Below are 17,068 nucleotides of genomic sequence, written 5' to 3' on the forward strand. Positions count from 1 at the left end.
CCTAGGAAAGTCTGAATGCAGCCTAACACAAATTAGTAAACTTTCTTAACACATTGTGAGATTTTTTTCTCGTGATTTTTGTTTTGTTTTGTTTTTTAGTTCATCAGCTATTATTAGTGTTAGTGTATTTTCTGTGTGGCCCAAGACAATTCTTCTTGTTCCAATGTGGCCCAGGGAAGCCAAATGACTGGATACCCTGCTCTAAACATACAAATATGTGCTTGAGATCAAATAAGAAAATGCATGTTGGCAAAATAAAAACAATTTGTAATCTATACTGACAAAGATGTATAGAAACAGGCATGCTCATAAATTACTCCAGATGACAATTCAACAATCTTTATCAAATTAAAAATGAACCTGTATATACCTTTTGATTTCGAGGAATTTACTCACAAATATACTTTAATATATGTGTGACAATTCATGCCATTTTCTTACTGTAAATTATGATTTGTCCAAAAAATGAAATACTATGCAGCTATAAAAAGAACACTTTTTTGAGGCCGGGCACAGTGGCTCATACCTGTAATCCTAGCACTTTGGGAGGCTGAGGCAGGTAGATCACTTAAGGCCAGAAGTTCGAGACCAGCCTGGCCAACATGGTGAAACTCCTTCTCTACCAAAAATATAAAATTAGCTGGGCATGGTGGCACCTGCCTGTAGTTCCAGCTACTTAAGAGGCTGAGACTGGAGAATCACTTGGACCAGGGAGGCAGAGTTTGCAGTAAGCTGAGACTGAGCCACTGTGCACTAGCTTGGGTGACAGAGCAAGACTCCATCTCGAAAAAAAAAAGCTAGAACACTTTTGGATTCCTGATGCAGAATATATTGTTCACAGAACAGAGCAAGGTATAGAACAGTGGAAGAATGGGAGGAGGGGAAGAAAAATGCAGCCATATGCATGTTTATAAATGTACAAGAGAGCTTCAGAAACTTGTGAAGGGGAAGTGGGACAGTGTGGACATAGGAGACAAACTTAACATTTCATATCTAACTTTCACACTCACTGAATTTTATAGTATGGACATCATGATAACATGTAATCACGTTTCAAATAAAAGTATATACACATAATGCTACCAGTAGTTTTTCCGATAGTAACTTGATGTCCACTACGTTATGGTTTTAATTTCTGTTGAAACCATAGCTATGCAACCAAAAAAAGAGAAGTTTAAGAAGGAAGTAGAAAGAGACCACAGAGAAAGGGATCTGTTTTTATTTTGGGCTATGATTTTTCTAGGCACTGTGTGATAAAGTAATGCCTGACTTTTCAAATCACAGGAGCATGAGAAATGGCTCTCCCTCCCTCTCGAGAGAGAGCTACGTGCAGTCTCAGAGAGCGAGGGTCAGGGCGCAAAGATAACAGGCTGATCGGTGGGAGCCTGTGCTGGTCAGCAGGGGCAGGCAGGTGGCTGGTGCACTGTCCGAAAGACCAGAGGGAAAGACATGAGAATGGGGTGGTTGATTCAGCAGTGGCGCCCCAAGTCAAGGGCCAAAATGCCTGAGACCCCTCTGGAATACAGGAGCTAAAACGAAAGGGTAGCCTCCTGGGTGTGGAGAAAGGAGAAGCAAAAGAATAAGTAAATAGTGAAGGCAAAGCACAGAGGCTTGAAAGGGCAAAGAATACCAGGATACGGAGTGGGAGTGTGGGAGGAGGGAGAGAAGCAGGGCATACTGATCTCTCTTCATTTTGTGTGTCTGGTGATCACAGCAAGAGATAAGACCTTTAACTAGGACCACACAGGTTGAGTTCACAGTTGGGGTAATCATGGTGTGTTAATATTTATCCTCACTTAAAGAGCTATCAGCACACAGTTCTAAGAGCCTTGGCAGATGGGACTCTCCGGGAAGCACCAGCATGCCATGCCTTCAAGCCTGGAGTTTGCCCAGTCTTGGTGTCATACTGCTGCTTAATTCATTCTACCCAGCCCTGTGAGACCCTGTTCCCCTTGCCCTGCGGGCCTGCGTTCATTCATTCATTCCACAAGAATTTACAGAGCATCAATATATGCCAAGCACTGTATCAAGCCCAAATACATACAGTGGTTAACATGTCAAGTGTGATCCTTACCCGAAGGAAGCTTACAGTCTAAGGAGGCAACAGAGATTTAAAAAGTAAAAACCCAGATAAATATGTATTAGAAATTGTGTTACAAGTTATGAGGGGAAAAGAACGTGGTGCTCTGAGAGTGAGAAGTTGGCGGCCATCTTAGGTTGTGTGGTCAGGAAAGAGGGCTGCCTTGATGAACAGCTCTAGGGCACATTGCTCATGAAAATACAATGTGCATGGCACCCCCCCATGCCAGGCAGAGTGTGGGCCAAAAAGCCTTGCAGGAGAGGGGACCACATGCTCACAGGCACTGGAGCAGGAAATATCTTGGCAAGAACATGCAACTGTAAGACGTACAGTGGGGCCAGCATAGCAAAGGGGACATAAGATGAATCTCAGCTCCAGGGAGAATCTGAAAGGCTGTGAGAGGAAGGTGGCATTTTTATTCCAAGTTCAATGGGAAGGATCTAAAGGGTATTAAGCAGGTCAGTGGCATGGTTCAATGTGTGTGTGTGTGTACATGTCACATGTTGCATAATGATTTTCAGGCAACAACAGATTGCATATACAACACCAGTCTCATAAGATTATAATATATTTTTGTTGTACCTTGTCTATGTTTAGATACACAGATACCATGTATTCTAATTGCCTACAGTATTCAGTAGAGTAACATGTTGTCCAGGTGTGTAGACCAGGAGCAATAGGCTATCCCATACAGCCTAGGTGTGGAGTAGAATAACATGCTGTCCAGGTATGTGGCCCAGGAGCAACAGGCTATCCCATACAGCCTAGGTGTAGAGTAGAGTAACATGCTGTCCAGGTGTGTGGCCCAGGAGCAATAGGCTATCCCATACAGCCTAGGTGTGGAGTAGGCTCTACCATCTAGGTTTGTGTAAGTGCACTCTCTGATGTTCCCATAATGACAAAGTCACCACCTAATGACGCATTTCTCAGAACATATCTTCATTGTTAAGAGATACGTTGACTGTGTATATATATAGTCATTCATAGGTATCTTCAAGGAATTGTTTCCAGGACTCCCCAGGGATACCAAAATACTCAAATTCCTCTTATTAAATGGCATCGTGTTTACATATAACCTACACATATCCTCCCACATACTTTAAATCATCCATACATTGCTCATAATACCTAATAACAATGTAAATGTTATGTAAATAGTTGTACTGTGTTAGTTTTAATTTGTATTATTTTAATTGTCATATTATTATTATTATTTCAAATATTTCTTATTCGCAGTTGGTTGAATTCCTGAATGCAGAATCTGCAATACAGAGGGCTGATATTTTAATCACTCAGGCTGTTGTCTGGAACATGGATTAGAAAACAGCAGAAGGGGAAGTGGTCAACCAGTTAGGAGGCCACTGAGCCAACCAGGCAAAAGATGACAGTGACCCGGAAAAAGATGATGGCTGTAGAGAGGGAGAAAAGTGGATGGAGTCAAGACATGTTTTGGAGCTAGAACCGACAGCACCTGCTGGTGGATTGGATATGCAGGATGAAGAGCGACTCCAGGTTCCTGACTTAAGCAAGTGGGAAGTACCATTTATTTATTTGTTCTTTTTGGTTTTTTTTAAAGATGGGGTTTCACCATGATGGCCAGGCTGGTTTTGAACTCCTGACCTCAGGTGATCCACCCACCTCAGCCTCCCAAAGTGCTAGGATTACAGGTGCGAGCCACCATGCCCGGCCTGGAAGTACCGTTTATTGAGACAGAAATATGGGGCAGAATGGATTTGATGGGTAGATATGGAGTTCCATTTTGGACATGCTAAATTGAAATGCCTGTGATAACTCAGGTGGAGATCACAAATGGACAGCCAATTACATAACTTTCTGTTCATATCAGAAATTTGGCTGCAGGCAAAATTTGGGAGTTGTCAGGCTAAGTTTTATTTAGAGACATGGGAAAGGATGAGATCCTCTATTGAGGGGGTGTGGACAAAGAAGCTTTCATTCCTAATGGGCTCGAACTTTTTTAGTCTCTCATACACTGTGGACCACACCATAGAATGTTTGCCTGCAGCAGCTGGAGCAAGTCTTCACCTTTGTGTTTGGCAGTGCAGATGGCGAAGCTACCTTTCTCTCCTCACCAGCGGAGATTTGCCTAACTTGATGCTTATGGAGTGCTGGGCTAGAGCACAGCGCCTCTTCTCCAGGGTCTCAGTTCTTCTGCATGTGGGATTTACATTCCACCTCTTTAACTCTAATCCTAGGTTTGTTTACAGATTGATTAAAAGGTCCTTAAATTGTTTTAGGACATAATAATGTTTTCCTATTTCAAGGATGGGTTGGAAATAGACATGAGCATACAAGGGAATGTGAGCATTCGTGGGATCTGTTTATTCTTCTTAACTCTTCTGTTCATCTGAATCCCAATGTATCCTGGGTTTGATGACCAAGCCTCAAGGAGAACTGAACTACAACATCTTTGTTTACTAAGGGTATGCCCACATCCCTCTGCGGATCTGACATTTATATGCCTTATAGAGAGCATTTGGTTGGGCTTGTCTGTCCCATCTGATGTTAGTCACCTGTACTAACAGCTAAATTTTTCTCCAAGCTGCCTCATAATGGGTTGAGTTCCACGATGTCCAATCTATAACCAGTTGCCTTTGCTTTGGGTAATGATACCTGCTTCAGTCATTGTAGCAGAATCAAACTTAGTTTCACTTGACATACAAGGCTGGTCCTCTGCAGTAAGATGCAGCCTCGGCTAGAGACCTCTATACTAGGAAGGGGGTAAGTGGATCCCCTTTAGAGATCCGGCTCAAAGGAACTACAGTTCCTGGTCCCATCTGCAGAGCTGTTTTGACAAAACTCATCATATCTGGAGGTGCCAGAGTGTGACTCTCCAGTGTGGTGAGATTATAAAGTGACAAGACTGGTAGCTTAGAAGAACCCACAAGATATGGAAGTACTTCTTTAATTGCCTCATTAACTCTTTCACCACAGCATGCCAGCTGCTCTGTTTTATAACTGCTTTGCATTTTATTTCTTTCAAACTTGAGAAAATTATGTAGGGGCGTTTCTGAACATTCCTCATAGACCTCTTAATTTTGAGTTTAGCATTTTGGTCCAAGTAAATAGAATCAGTTCAGTTATACAAAATTTCAAGCTACTAAAGAATCTGAGGGCTTTACGGTAAGAAAAATCAAAGTAACTGAAAGACCTGGTCAGTGAAAAATCATTAAACTAGCCGTGCATGGACAAGCAGAACTGAAGAACTTCAGATACTTAGTGGTCAGATATTTGAGACACTTCAGAGAATTCGTGTGAGAGAAGACTTGACCTTTTAGGTCAACTGAAAAAGTCATCTGTGTATTATGGGTTCCACAGAGGAAAATGACAAGGAGTGAGAGAAATGTGCCATCCCTTCAGCTCAGCATTATCAGAGCCTTGTCATGTCAGGAGACAATTCTTCACAGGTCTCTGGCATTTCTGCGGATCTTGGAGTCAGAGCACTCCCTGTCTTTATTCTAGACTATCTTTTCGAGGATGTCTGTGCAGCTAACAGCCCTGGAAGGTATAGGTCTCCCTCCAGAGCAGCAGTCAGGTTTGTCTACTGCCTAGTATAGCAAAGATAGTGTCTTTTTTCAGGGCAAAGTTCAGATAGGCATATTGACTGTCACAAAAGATTTTGTTTTTCTGAGACAGGGTCTCCCTCTGTCGCCCAGGCTGGAGTGCAGTGGCGCAATCTCAGTGGACTGCAACCTCCACCTCCCTGGCTCAAGCCATCCTCCTACCTCAGCCTTCCGGGTAGCTGGGACCATAGGTGCATGCTACCACCCCTGGCTATTTTTGTTGTTTTTTTTTTTTGTAGAGATGGGGTTTTGCCATGTTGCCCAAGCTGGTCTCCAACTTCTGGGCTCACATGATCTTCCCACCTTGGCCTCCCAAAGTACTGGGATTGCAGGTGTGAGCCACTGCATCTGGCCCATCACAAAATATTTCAGTTCCCTAAGCCTGGGATTCCTCTCTTGTAATGTAAGCCACGACAAGTGAAAGAATTACCTGGGTTTTTGTTACCCTGTGGAAACTGGTGTTTGAGGAACCAATGCGAAAATAGGGATATTAGACTGCTGCTATTACTATAAGTACTAAGCTATTCTTTGCCTCTGACCCAGGAGTCTTGTGTCTTCTGATCAGCATTCATGACTCAGGCTAGTTATCTTGCAAATATGGCAAAATCTCAAAGGCTTCCCAATGCTTGACAGTCAGGGATCTATATAGGTAATTTTAGTCAGGACTCAAGACTATTGTTAGCAATATGAAGAATTGTGTTGGACATGGACACACAGAGGGGAGCAATGCACACCCAGGCCTACTGAGGGCAGAGGGTGGGAGAAGGGAGAGGATCAGGAAAAATAGCTAATGGATACTAGGCTCGATACTGGCCCAATGACATAATCTGTACAACAAACTCCCTTAACATACGTTTACCTATGTAAGAAACCTGCTCATCCTGCACTTGTACCCCTGAACTTAAAATAAAAGCTTAAAAAACAAAAGGAACTGTGTTAGAACTTTCAAACAAAACTTTTCTGACAGCCCAGTTGGGAGAGTTGTTTTACTTCTGATTGTCAGACTGCGTGGACACATCTATATTATTGTACTTTTTATAAGACTCTAAATTCAAATCTTCTTACGAAAGCTCCTCCAAAATGTCTCAGCACTGAACAAAGTTTAGGGGACAGGTAGTACTGTCCATCCATAGAAGTGGCCACAAAACTGGACCAGATGTTTTCAAGTTCTCCTCCCTGATGGCAGCCAAGAATCTCACCCCACAACTACCAACAAGAGCTCTGCTTTCTCTTTCCTGGCTGGGATTGGGCTCTTACCCTCTCTTCTGTGTTGCTCCCAGCTCCTAAACCTTTCTTTTTTTTTTTTTTTTCTTTTTTTTTTTTTGAGACGGAGTCTTGCTCTGTCGCCAGGCTGGAGTGCAGTGGCACAATCTCGGCTCACTGCAACCTCCGCCTCCTGGGTTCAAACGATTCTTCTGCCTCAGCCTCCCGAGTAGCTGGGACCACAGGCGTGTGCCACCATGCCCGGCTAATTTTTGTATTTTTAGTAGAGATGGGGTTTCACCATGTTGGCCAGGATGGTCTTGATCTCTTGACCTCGTGATCCGCCCACCTCGGCCTCCCAAAGTGCTGTAATCCTAAACCTTTCAAATCCCGCCTTGCTCCCTTCTTCTCCACCATCCACACTTTCATCATCTCTTTTTAACCTGCCGTTAGCCTTCAGCTTCTCTCCTGTCAATCAAATCCTACACGGTCTTCAGAGTTTACAACTTCCTTGAATCCCCATCACTTTCTGCGGGAGTTTTTGAACCAAGCAAACTTGATGGCTGCTGGTTTCTGTTTGATATATTGAACTTTTGCTAAGACTATTTTGAAAAAAATGGGCGGGGGGCCACTGCTTTAAAACTTTTTGCAAAAACCCCAGTAGCCTGAAAGATAAACTTCAAAGCCTTTAGCTTATTGTTCAAAGCTCTTTATAATATTTCCTCATCCCTGATCTTGCTCTCTCCCTCAAGAGCCCTACACTTCAGCGGCTGTTCTTACATCCGCATCACCATCTTACACACCTAAAATTTTGACACACTACCATTTTGATCAAGGCTTACAGCCCACAGGATAAAGTTCAACTTACTTCATCTGGTGTTATCACTCTCCCTGTTCCACCCTGCCCTAGCCTCCTTCCTGATGCAAACTCTCTTATCCAGCAAATTTGGGTTCTTCCCAAGGTAGTGGAAACTGGGCTCCTCTGAGCCTTCTTTGAACCTGTACTTACATATGGCTGCACCCTTTCTCTGTTGTCCACCCCTTCACCTGGGTCTACTCCCATCTTCCACCCCAGACACAAGACACATATAACTACATATAACTACAATGGACAAAACCATCTCTGATCACTCCAGCCCATGGAAAATGCCGTGTGTGTGTGTGTGTGTGTGTGTGTGTGTGTGTCCAACCAATCTGTGAACTCCTTGAAGGCAGAACCACCACACTGCTTCATACTTCATCACCTTTCCCCAAAACCCACACAGGCTCAGTACCTGGCAATAGCAGACTCCCAGTAAATACAGGTTGTTTCATGGATCTCAAGAATCCTTCCTGTGGTTCTCCCCACCTTTCCACTTGAGTAGCACAAACTCAGGATGCACTACACTGTCTCTGATTCATGACTCGTGCTGTGCGCTACCCCATCATCCCATTCTCCAACCTGGAATGCACTGTCCTCTTTCCCCTTCATTATTCTTTCTACTTATTCTTCTTTTTCTTTTTTTATTAATTTAAAAAAATTTTTTTAATAAGAGATGGGGTCTTGCTATGTTGCCCAGGCTGGAGTGCAGTGATTATTCACAGGCACGATCCCACTACTGATCAGCACGGGAGTTTTGACTTGCTCTGCTTCCGACCTGGGCCGGTTCACCCCTCCTTAGGCAACCTGGTGGTCCCCCGCTCCCGGGAGGTCACCATATTGATGCCGAACTTAGTGCCGACACCCGATCGGCATAGCGCACTACAGCCTAGAACTCCTGGGCTTAGGTGATCCTCCCACCTCAGCCTCCCAAGTAGCTGGGACTACAGGCACGCGCCACCATGCCCGGCTCTACTTATTCTTTAGATGCAGTTCAATGCCACCTTTTCGTCTAATCCAAGTTCTGTGTTATCTTAGACAACTTCAGTCATGAGGTTGGTCCAGTCTGTGTCTGGATTCAGATATAAGCTCCTTGATCTTATAGTTCATATCAGAGACTTAAATTTTGTATCCCGTCAAAAATTGTATAGTACCCCACTCACCTCCAGGAGCCTTTCCACCATTGCCCTTATCATCTTGTATTATCATTGTCTGCTTCTTTGACCATCTTCCTCTAGAAGATGAGGAGTGTCTGGGGGGGAAGAAGGAATAGATTTTATCTAACTTTGTGTTCTCATCACGTCACATATTCTACATACTTAATAAATACTTGCTAAATGAAAATGCGAATTTTTTCAGCTACTTAACTAGGATAGTTAATTTTATGTTATTCAATTTTAAGGACTTTATCTAATTGGATGAAGCCCACTTCATAATGAAAGGTAATCTGCGTTACTCAAAGTCTACCGATTTAAGTGGTGATCACATTTTATAAAATAGTTTGTCCAAACATCTTTAGCCTAATGAAGCTGAAAAAGGGAATTAACCATCACAGACTTCAAACTAAAAAGAAAACCAACATATTATCTATTTATGCAAATAATAGATGTTCATTGAGAAAAAGCTAGAAGGCATAGATTTTCCATTTTTAATTTTACTTATTTATTTATTTATTTTTTCAGAAGAAGTCTTACTCTGTCGCCAGACTGGAGTACAGCAGTGCAATCTTGGCTCGCTGCAACCTCCACCTATCGGGTTCAAGCGATTCTCCTGACTCAGCCTCCTGAGTAGCTGGGACTACATATGCATGCCACATTCACATTGCCCAGTTAAATTTTGCATTTTTAGTAGAGACGAGGTTTCACCATGTTGGCCAGGACAGTCTCAATTTCTTGACCTTGTGATCTGCCCACCTCAGCCTCCCAATGTGCTGGGATTACAGGCATGAGCCACTGCACCCAGCTGACACAGATTTTTTTTTTAAGTGATACCTTATACACTAGACAAGGATGCCCTCTTTCACCACTCCTATTCAATATAGTACTGGAAGTTCTAGCCAGAGCAATCAGGCAAGAAAAAGAAATAAAGGGTATTCAAATAGGAAAGGAGGAAGTCAAATTGCCTCTATTTGCAGATGACATGATTGTATATCTAGAAGACCCCATCGTCTCAGCCTAAAATCTCCTGAAACTGATAAGCAACTTCAGCAAAGTCTCAGGATATAAAATCAATGTGCAAAAATCACAAGCATTCCTATACACCAATAACAGACTTAAAGAGAGCCAAATCAAGAACAAACTGCCATTCACAATTGCTACAAAGAGAATAAAATACCTAGGAATACAACTAACAAAGGATGTAAAGGACCTCTTCAAGGAGAACTACAAACCACTGCTCAACGAAATAAGAGAGGACACAAACAGATGGCGAAATATTCCATATTCATGGTTAGGAAGAATCAATATTATGAAAAGTAATTTACAGATTCAACACTATCCCCATCAAGCTACCTATGACCTTCTTCACAGAACTGGAAAAAAACACCTTAAACTTCATATGGAACCAAAAGAGAGCCCGCATCGCCAAGTCAATTCTAAGCAAAAAGAACAAAGCAGGAGGCATCACACTAACTGACTTCAAACTATACTACAAGGGTACAGTAATCAAAACAGGATTGTACTGGTACCAAAACAGAGATATAGACCAATGGAACAGAACAGAGGCCTCAGAGGCAACACAACACATCTACAACCATCTGATCTTTGACAAACCTGACAAAAACAAGCAATGGGGAAAGGATTCCCTGTTTAATCAATGGTGTTGGGAAAAGTGACTAGCCATGTTTTCATGTTTTCATGCAGAAAGCAGAAACTGGACCCCTTCCTGACACCTTACACTAAAATTTGGATTAACTCCAGATGGATTAAAGACTTAAACATAAGACCTAACACCATAAAAACCCTAGAAGAAAATCTAGGCAAAACCATTCAGGACATAGGAGTAGGCCAGGACTTCATGACCAAAACACCAAAAGCATTGGCAACAAAAACCGAAATAGATAAGTGGGACCTAATCAAACTCCACAGCTTCTGCACAACAAAAGAAACAGTCATTAGAGTGAATTGGCAACCAACAGAATGGGAAAACATTTTTGTAGTCTACCCATCTGACAAAGTGCTGATATCCAGAATCTACAAAGAACTAAAACAGATTTATAAGAAAAAAACAAACAAGCCCATTCAAAAGTGGGTGAAGGATTATGAACAGACACTTTACAAAAGAAGACATACATGAGGCCAACAAACATATGAAAAAATGCTCATCATCACTGGTCATTAGAGAGATGCAAATCAAAACTACATCGAGATACCATCTCACGCCAGTTAGAATGGCAATCATTAAAAAATCCGGAGACAACAGATGCTGGAGAGGATATGGAGAAATAGGAACACTCTTACACAGTTGGTGTGAGTGCAAATTAGTTCAACCATTGTGGAAGACAGTGTGGCGATTCCTCAAGGACCTAGAAATAGAAATTCCATTTGACCCAGCAATCCCATTACTGGGTATATATCCAAAGGATTATAAATCGTTCTACTATAAGGACACACGCACATGAATGTTCATTGCAGCACTGTTTACAATAGCAAAGACCTGGAACCAACCCAAATGCCCATCGATGATAGACTGGATTGGGAAAATGTGGCACATATACAGCATGGAATATTATGCAGCAATCAAAAACGATAAGTTCATGTTCTTTGAAGAGACATGGATGAACCTGGAAACCATCATTCTCAGCAAACTGACACAAGAACAGAAAATCAAACACCACATGTTCTCACTCACAGGTGGGTGATGAACAATGAGAACACATGGACACAGGGAAGGGAGCATCACACACTGGGGTCTGTCAGGGGGAAATAGGGGATGGACATCAGGGGGTGGGGAGTTGGGGAGCAATAGCAAGGGGAGAAATGCCAGATATAGGTGATGGGGAGGAAGGCAACAAATCACACTGCCATGTGTGTACCTATGCAACAATCTTGCATGTTTTTCACATGTACCCCAAAACCTAAAATGCAATAAAAATATAAAATAAAATGAAATAAAAATAAATAAAATGGTAAATATTTTCATTTAAAAAAGTTATACCTTATAATCTAGAGTAACTACTATACTATAAATATTTTTATATTTATCCTTTCAGATACTTTAAATGCATATGTAGCCAATGGTTACAGTTGTACTTTTTTTTTCTTTTTGAGACAGAGTCTCACTCTTGTCTCCCAGAATGGAGTGTGGTGGCGTGATCTCACCTCACTGCAACCTCCGCCTCCCAGGTTCAAGTAATTCTCCTGCCTCAGACTCCCTAGTAGCTGGGATTACAGGCTTTTGCCAACACACCAAGCTAATTTTTGCACTTTCAGTAGAGATGGAGTCTCACCATGTTGGCCAAGCTGGTCTCGAACTCCTGACCTCAGGTGATCTACCCACCTCAGCCTCCCGAAGTGTTGGGATTACAGGTGTGAGCCACTGTGCCCAGCCACAGTTGAACTTTTATAGCAAAACTGGAGGCACACAGTCCTTGCTGGCTGGTAATCTAATTTTTAAATGTATTAATACAGCAAGAATGCTTTTCCATATCAATAAATATGTAGCTTTGACTTGAGTTTTAAAGGCTCAAAATATTCCACTGCAATGGACATCAATTCATTTAATAAATTAATCTCTCATACTGCAACAGATATCTTGTTCCAAATTTTTGCTATTATATAAAGTGTTGAGATAAACAACCTTGTCTAAAATCAGATCATTTTTTATAAGTTTTTCATGTGTATACAACACATTGTCTTTTCCAAAGCATATGTAACTGGAATATGGATCAGCCAAATGAATGCCAAAATCGCAGAGCATGATGCCAGGTCTTGGGGTGGAGAGGAAGCCTGTAGGACACATGTGATTGGGGTAGGGCCAGCTACATAATTTGTGGGTCTCAGTACAAAATAAAAATATATGACCCCTTGTTCAAAGAGTAAGGGCCATTAAAGATACTAAAATATAAGGCTTTTTTCTTTCTTCCACTTTCTCTCTCTTGACTTGTCATGGTGTTTTTCATTTACTACTAGTGTCATTCTAAGCACAGAAAATTTAAAATTTAAATTATTAGCATACATTTTACTATTCATCTTTATATTGTGCAATGCCAGTTTTAAATGCAGACGAGCACATTTAACTTATATTCAAAATCAATTGAATTGATTTGTGTTTCAAAGCTCAAACGTGCATGTGTGTTTCAAAGCTCAAACGTGCATGTGTATTTCATTCTTAACAAAACAGTGGAAATGCTGTGCAAGGCAAACTTAACTGTTTTTATGTCATTTCTCAATACGTGCACATTCTACTAACACTGTCTATCTTAGGCTTACTAATGGGGAAGGAAGGACTGAAGGGAAAAGGAACTATGGGTTGTGCAATCTTTTCCTTTCCTTCTCTGTCATCTTCTTCAGCATAAGTGGTTGACTGATACAGTTAGAAAAGATTCCTTCATTGTTTTTGTTTCTTAAAATGCCTTCCTTCTGTATTTGAAGCAAGTTCTACTTGGAACAGAAGATGTGGCATCCAGGCTGTAATATCCCCACTTGTTCAGTTGTAGATATACCACACTTAATTTGCACTCATGTGCACTTTCTTGTATTCATTAAACTCCTATACAGCATGAGTCCACCAGATTCTGCTCATGGGGCCTCATGAATACTACAGGCAAATGGGGCAGTGAGGAATGGCGGACAGGCATATTGCTCATTCCTCCTCTGTTTACATGTCTGCATCGTCCCATTGGACTTCACTAAATAAATACAAGTTCAAAGATAAAATCATTAGAATTTCAAGATGGCAACAGAAGAGCATTACATCAAGCACGGGGCCCTTCTGAGCATGGCCCTGTGTGACTACCCAGGTCACATGCCCATGAAGGTGGCTCTATCTGGTAAGCCATAGATGTCACTGATGAGACAAGGTGATATGGTCAGATGATTCATGTGTGGTCACTTCCCAGCACCTCCCTGGGATGAGTTCTTAGCCACCCCATCCTTGAACCTGAGGCCAGTATTTCCCTTCCCATTCTGTGACAGCTGCCACCCTCTGCCTGAGTGACAACCCTATTATTCCTCCACTGACCTCCAGCCTCAGCCAGGCTTGGGTGCATACATGGGGAGGGTTGGGGTTGGGCATGCTCCTTGCAGGACAAGGCAACAGCCATCCCTGCCCTGGGTTGCAAGTACCCTGGTGATGATGTGTTTGGCAAGTCACTCCGTGGGTCCTCTCAACCATCTCAGTTTCCAAGCATGTCTCTGCAAGGAGGTCACGACCTCTTAGGGGTTACCTATCAGATGTGGCCTGGAAGAGTGGGCCCACGGGAAGGAAAGAGTGATTTTCCAGCATCCATGCTTCACATTTTCACTTTGCACTGGGCCCCACAAATTATGTAGCTGGCTCTAATGGTCCCTCTCCTTAGGGTTTTCTCCATCTCTTCTCCTCCTGTTTAATAATTAAAAAAAAAAAACAGCAAAAATAGTAACTATCATTTATTGGGCTCTTTTCTATGTGCTAATCACTTTAGACTGTAAGAAAAACAAGACATACAGGCAGTAATCCCAGGTAGAGTTTGAGAGCAGAGTAAGTTCTGGTGAAGCAGAGGTGGCTTCCAGGTGAGGGTCTGAAAGTCAAAGGCACTGCAGCTTCCCCTGAGGGGTTCACAGCGATTCAAAGCAGCCATGGCCGCCTTGTTCTGCAGGGAGGTCAGGGTGGGATGCTCTGTCCTTCGATAATGGGAACAGACAGAAAAGAGCCACAGAATCTGGAGAAACAGCAGAGGACACATTGTAACATTGTAGCACTAGATGCCCAGTGCCTCCTGAGCACCTCTTCTGGGTTACTTCGAGAGCTTTTTAACCCAAAGAGGGAGGCATCTGGATTTGAGCAAGCACTGTGAAGTGTGGCCCTCTTAAGTGCTTCTTTGTCTGTAAATAAAATCCCATCTATTCATTCAGAGGCAAGTCCTTACCTCCTTGCTGTTATTTCAGAGAAGAGGGCTTCTCTGGGGTTTAGAGAACCAAGTTAGGGGATCCTGTACAAGAGGATGGGCTAAAAGATCAGGAAGGCAGCTGGCTTTTTGGCTAGCTCACTGGGGGCAGGGAGCATTGTCTTAAATTGGGGATATTTTAAACCAATGGATTTCAGGTTTCAACATGGATAAAAATCACCTGGGAAGCGTATTAAAACACAGAGCTGAGCCTGATTCAGAGTTTTGATGCAAAATGTCTGAGGTGGGGTCTGAGAATTTGCATTTCTAACAAGCTCTCAGGCAAGGTCAGTGCTGCTGATGTGGGTGTAACACACTGAGATCCACTGCTATAAACCTGGAGCAGAACGGCTGTAAGGACCTTTGCACAAAGGACCCCATGGATACAATCTCCTTCATGGCCATAATGGAGCTCTTGCCCATCTCCTGCCGCTTCCCCATACACCCAGCTTCTAGCCACACCTGACTTCTTGAGGTTTCCCATACTCTCCCCCACTATATGCATTTCTATGCTTTTGTCTTTTTTTAAATGCAGAGCCATGTAAAAAATAAAATAAGATTTGCATCCATTGAAGTACAGGGAGAAAACAGAAATAAAAGAATAAAGTAAGAATCAACTCTAATTCTGCTCCTCAGCGGAGCAGAAGTGGAGGATAACTGCCACTGATGTTTAAGTGCCTGGAAAGAGAGAATTTAGTGAAAGAAGCTACCTTGTAAGTTGCTAGCAAGTCGGTTTGGAGCAAAACTTGCAAATAAATCTCTCAAGAACCTCCTTTCAAATGCTGGAGCGTAAGACAGCAGGCACCACTGCCTCAAGAAAGGCGTAGAAGACATTCTCTTCCACTGATTGCCTTCCCGAGGAAGGTTTGTCAGTGTTTCACGATACTGTAATATCTTCTCATGCAGCATTTTACAAAACACTTCTGCATATGTTGTCTTAATTAGGGTAATTATCCACTGCCAGCCTCTGGCAATCAATAATCTGAGCTACGCTCCTATGAAGTTTTGCTTTTTCAAAAAAATATCATAAATGGGGCATGCAGTATGTTGTCTGTTATGTCTGCTTTCTTCTATTTAGCATATTGCTTTCGAGATCATGAGGTTGCACCTGTCAATAGTTGAGTCCTTCTTATTACTGAGTTGGATTCCATCATGTGGATGTACCATGATTTGTTTAGTGACCAGCTGAGGGACATTGGATTGTTGCCAGTTTTAAGATGTTATGAGTAAAGCTGCTATTTCCATACTGTAAAATATGTTTTTATTTCTCGTGGTTTAATATTTCAGACTGAGATTTCTGGATTATGTGTAAAGAATATCTTTAACTTTGTAAGAAATTGCCAAACTGTTTTTCCAAAACAGCTATACCACTTTGCATTCCCATAAGCAGTGCATGAGAATTCCAGCACCTCTGCATTCTGTCAGCACTTGGTATCATCAGATTTTTTTATGTCCTCTAGTAGGTATGTAGCGATAACTCATTATGATTTTAATTTGCTAATTACTAACAATGTTGAACATCTTTTTCTGCATTTATTTGCCATCCAGATTTCTTCTAATGTGAAGTATATGTTCAAATCTTTTGCCCACATTTTTAAATATATATTTTTTATTTCAATAGAAATAATAAATGGAATATAAGTGGTTTTTGATTACATAGGTGAATTGTATAGTGGTGAAGTCTGAGATTTTAGCACACTCATCACCTGAGTGGTATACATTGTACCCAATATGTAGTTTTTAATCCTTTGTTGGATGCATATATAGTTTGCAAATATTTTCTCTCATTTTGTGGGTTGTCTGTTGACTCTGAAGATGATTTCTTTTGCTGTACAGAAGCATTTTAGTTTAATTAGATCTCATTTATTTATTTTTGGTTTTGTCATATTTACTTTTGGTATGGTAGTCACAGATTCTTTGCCTAGGTCAACATCCAGAAGAGTTTTTCCTGGGTTTTCTTCTAGAATTTTTATGATTTCAAGACTTAGATTTAAGTCTATAATCCATCTTGAGTTGATTTTTGTATATGGTGAGAGATATGGATCCAGTTTTATTCTTCTACATGTGGCTATCCTGTTTTCCCAGCACCGTTTATTGAATAGGGTATCCTTTCCCCGATTTGTGTTTTTGTATGTTTTGTCAAAGATTGGTTGGTTGTAAGTATCTGGCTTTATTCTGGGTTCACTATTCTTCTGCAGTGGTCTGTGTATCTACTTTCACACCAGGACCGTGCCACTGTTGTGGTTACTACAGCATTGTAA

This window comes from Callithrix jacchus, chromosome 14, assembly GCF_049354715.1.
Source record: "Callithrix jacchus isolate 240 chromosome 14, calJac240_pri, whole genome shotgun sequence".
NCBI classification, from domain to species: Eukaryota; Metazoa; Chordata; class Mammalia; order Primates; family Cebidae; genus Callithrix; species Callithrix jacchus.